Genomic DNA, 4,462 nt, shown 5'->3' on the forward strand with positions numbered 1-4,462 from the left:
ATGGATGCCTCCAGTAAAGCACATTCACATGAAAATTACTCTGAATTAAAAACACTGATCATTTATTGAACAGGATGGAATCATTTTCACAAGTTAGAATTCTGAATATAACCGGATTTTTTCCTTTAGACGTCCTCCATGAGAAGATTTTGGTCATGATGTAACAGCCGCTTCAATCCGTCCGTTTGAGAGGTTAAGGTCTTTAAGGGTCAATGCATCGCTGTGTCCTTTTCCTTTAACACTCATGAGGAAATATTACATGGGTTGTCATGGAGTTTTCTTTAGACCTTCATGCTTGAGAGGATGATTCACTTTTACTCTGGAGATTTTAGTACATCGTCAGTGTTGGTTAGAGAGCAATAAACAGTCTCACAGGATAATTTTTCCATTTTTCTTTCTAATCAAAGCAAATTCTTTGAATAAAGACCTTTATGCCTTTAAATAAGGATCTTTATTGATGAGATGGAAACAGCATTTCTTGATTAAAGCCTTTTCTTCACTTTAAAGGTATGCAACCGGTGTTGATTTTCCAGCGAGGCTCCCCCCAGAGGGCGAAAGTAAAAGTGCACTGTCGTAAATATGCTCAGATGTTCTCCTGGTTTCTCCGTCAAGCCAGGCGCGGTTGTTTTGAGCTTAGCAGACAGGCAAACGCAATGAATCACCATGTCTACTGCGGTAAGTGACTATTTTGTTCCAATTTTCGAGTTTGAAAATGTAGCATGTTTTCATACATTATTTGTTATGCATGTGTCTAAATAACAAAGATTGTAGTTAGCCAAGTTCTCGCCGTAAAGCAAGACTGACTCTCGCAATGCACGAGACTTCTGAGCCTGTGGGTGCGGGCCGAGGCCTCCTGCAGTTGCAAGTGCGGTATTTCCCCCACAGACCACCAGGGCGGCCGAGAAAACCTTTGTTCAACCTGAAATGACTCATTTAATCATCCAAAACGTTATGGAACACATTAATTAACTGAAAAATGTTGCATAGTGTGCCTTTAAGTTAGAAGTTAAACCAGGTGGATTCACTGTAATTGAAGTAGGAACAGTTGCTGCTGATGTTTGAAGGTCCATTAAAGTCAAAATGGCCGCCCTTTGTGGCTTTAGATTTATTCTATTGCAGAAAATGGGTTGATTTTTTTATTTAATATTGTTTTTGTTACACCTTGTAGTTCAACCTGCCTGTCTGCCTATTCTTAATCAATCTTCATTCAGAGGGATTTAATGTTTGTTAATGACCAGTTGTCCTTCCTAAAGGAGTCATCACCAGAACATCTGTCCTCTTTGCATGATAATTTTTCTGTTCTGGTTTGGTTGAAAGGCTGCGAAGTGAACGAGTTTAGTTTCAGCTTTTTGTTCAAACCAAAAAAACAAAGTCTCCTCATATTGCGGCCTTGGTCCCTCTTTATTCAATTCTGGAAGTATGCTAACCTTAGCTAGCCTGTCAGTCATGACAATAGCTGTTATTTTAAGTGAACCAAATCTCTAGAATCACTGCATTCAAATATTTTATTAAAATCCCCCAAAATATTCACCGAATAAGTCAGTTCTGCAGGTTAAACTGAGCAGCTTTGCTCACATAGTGCTATTAACAGAGCTGTAGCAATTTCTGCTTTTTTACTTTTATCATAAGCAGTAATCATATACGTATTAAGTGAGCTAATAGTCACCTTTATCAGACATTTAGGTTCCCTAAAAGCTGAAACAGGTAATATCTATCTCTCTGTCCGTCCGTCCGTGGTAGATTTTCACTTCTCCTTTTAGGAAGAATTCAAGTTTAGATCTGGTGACATTTTGATGCGTCGTTTCTCTCATCTTCCCCTTTATAAGCCGTGTTTCATCAGAGACAGAAGGAAGCAGTTATGGATGCAGATAATTTAATTCTCGAAACTTTAACAGTGACAAATTGGAAGCCTTAAGGTGTAAATTGAAATACAGAGTGTCATTCTAATCTAAAAAAAAAAAAATGCACATCTATCTGCATTGAGCTAAAAATCGTCTTAGATTAAAAAAAAAAAGTCCTGGTGGTTTTATAGAAACTGATGTGATTCAGAAAGATTTGCAGAAAAAGCTATGAAGGATTTGCTGCTTCGGTTAAATATCATTCATGTGTCCAGATTACAGCAGCTTAACATGTTGACCAGCATTTAGAGCAGCTGATTTACGCTAATGTTGCCTCCAGGCCTGACTGGGACCTGTCCAGATGGTACCAGGTTATCGTGGATTTAATATAAAGATATTGTAAATAAATGATGTTTTCTTAACCCGTGATACAGAAAGCCCAAATTCCAACTTCTTTGGCATATTGAGGAGATGATGGTGACACAAAGTTCAGCTGCATTAAGCACTAACATCATTTCTCACTCCACCCCTCTGATTTAAGTGTAGACTTTTAAGGCTAGGCTTAAAACTTTCCTTTTTGATAAAGCTTCTAGTTAGAGTGGCTCAGGTTATCCTGAGCTATCTCTATAGTTCTGCTGCTATAGGCTTAGACTGCTGGAGGACATAGGGACCCCTTTTTCATCATTCTGCTTCATTCTATCTCTATTCTCCCACTCTGCAGAATCTGTTAGTTCAATCTCTAACGTTCTGCTCTCTCTGCTTTTTCTCATAGTAGCTTCATCTGGTCTGTTCCTGTTTGGCTGTGACTCCATCCTGGAGAGAAATATCAGCTGTGCTGCTGCCATCAACACCTTTGTTTCTAGATGTTGGAGCTTGGCCTGTTTTCCAGTGTAGTCCTGTTTCTCTGACTGTGACTAACTGGATGTGCTCTCTTCATCCTCTGACATGGGAGCTGGCTCGGAGCCCGTCTGCATGGCTGTGTGTTTCCTAGACGGGGCCGCCTGTGGAGCTGGTTGACAGTTGCCTTTTGTATCTATGCTTCTTTTTCTATGTCTGCTTCTGTCTCCTGGAATCCCAGTGGGCCTCAGCAGATGGCCGCTCACACTGAGCCTGGTTCTGCTGGAGGTTTCTTCCTGTTCAAAGGGAGTTTTTCCTCTCCACTGTCGCTACCAGCATGCTTAGTGTGAGGGATTGCTGAAGAGTCAATGAGTCGATGCAATCAGCTGGTTTTCCTTAGATAGAAAACTTTGAATCAATCTGACTGGATGATCTGGTGAACTGGAAAGTGACCTGAGATGACATGATGGGAATTGGAGCTATAGAAATAAACTGAATAGAATTGAAATTAATTCACTTTTCCACTAAATACGGGAAAGGTACTTCTATTTCTAAATATGGAACAATTCCATTTTCAAGGGATGGTTGGCAACCCTAGCGTGAACGCAGGGAGGATCCATCACTCACCTTCTGGCTCACCCTATGATGGGGATGAAGTCTGGAGGAGAACTGACGGTTTCCTCCTGTGAACCCCCTTTATACCAAAACGCTGCCAATACGCCATTATACAGTAGCTGGAAGGTAGAAACACGTTCAGCGCTCGTCTGGAACACGGCAGATACGTTACAAAACGTACCCAGAATTTGTCCAGCGTTTTTGCCACATTTTTCATATGTCAGGAATACGCTGGTCTAAATCGTCAAGGTGCTTTACTGGGTAGACTGGAGGACTTTATTGGAGTTAGGGGGAAATGTCCTCCTATGGCTGAGTTTCTCTCTGTGCTCCTGATCTCTCTGACTCCACAGCTGTGACTCAGTGGGGTCCAGCTCTGGTTGCAAAGATATTTTCCCTTTGTCTTCTGCTGCTTGTCCTTCTGTTCACTGGAAAAAATCTAAATCTAGATAAGTCAGTTTTTCTTAAAATAAGTGCATTTGTTCTTGGATTGAGGAGGTAAAAGTGACATTTTGCCAATGGGCAAGATGATTTACACTTTATACAAGAAAACACAATTGCATTGCCTTATTTTAAGTGCATTTTATCTAATAATCTTATTTTAAGAGTAAAAATACTAATTCCATTCGCAAACTATCTCTTTTACCTACTCAAATTAAGGGTAAATACACTGAATTTAAAGAAATTGTTGCCTTGGAGATTTTTTTACAGACTTACCTTATGAGGCCAGACTCGATATCTGTATTCGTCTCCTTTCAATAACATGTTTTTCATATTTTATTTTAGTCCTCATTTTAAAGTATTTATCACCTGCTGTTCTGCACTTTGTTTGAAAGTACTTTAGAAATAAAGTTTTTAGTATATCACCTGTCAGATGTTTGGTGTTGGCTTTGACTGTAGCTCCACAGGTAAAAAAAAAAAAGTACAAAATAAAAAAAAATTATCATTTTTACTTCTTCCTCGTCTTTTATCTAGTTTTTTTTTTAAACTGGTACATTAGTGTCATCAGTCACCACTTCAATTGATGTGAGAAATCATGTGGTCTGTGATCCATCCCTTTAAATGCTGTTAAACCCTCAGACTTTCAGTCGCCATATAAGCATTTGCTGAAACGTTTAGTGTTAGTGTAAAGTTCTACAGACTATGGAGCTTTTATAGTCTGTCTGTAGGAGGTG

Source organism: Cyprinodon tularosa, unplaced genomic scaffold (assembly GCF_016077235.1).
Source record: "Cyprinodon tularosa strain WSP-4 unplaced genomic scaffold, ASM1607723v1 ctg549, whole genome shotgun sequence".
In the NCBI taxonomy this organism is placed as follows: domain Eukaryota; kingdom Metazoa; phylum Chordata; class Actinopteri; order Cyprinodontiformes; family Cyprinodontidae; genus Cyprinodon; species Cyprinodon tularosa.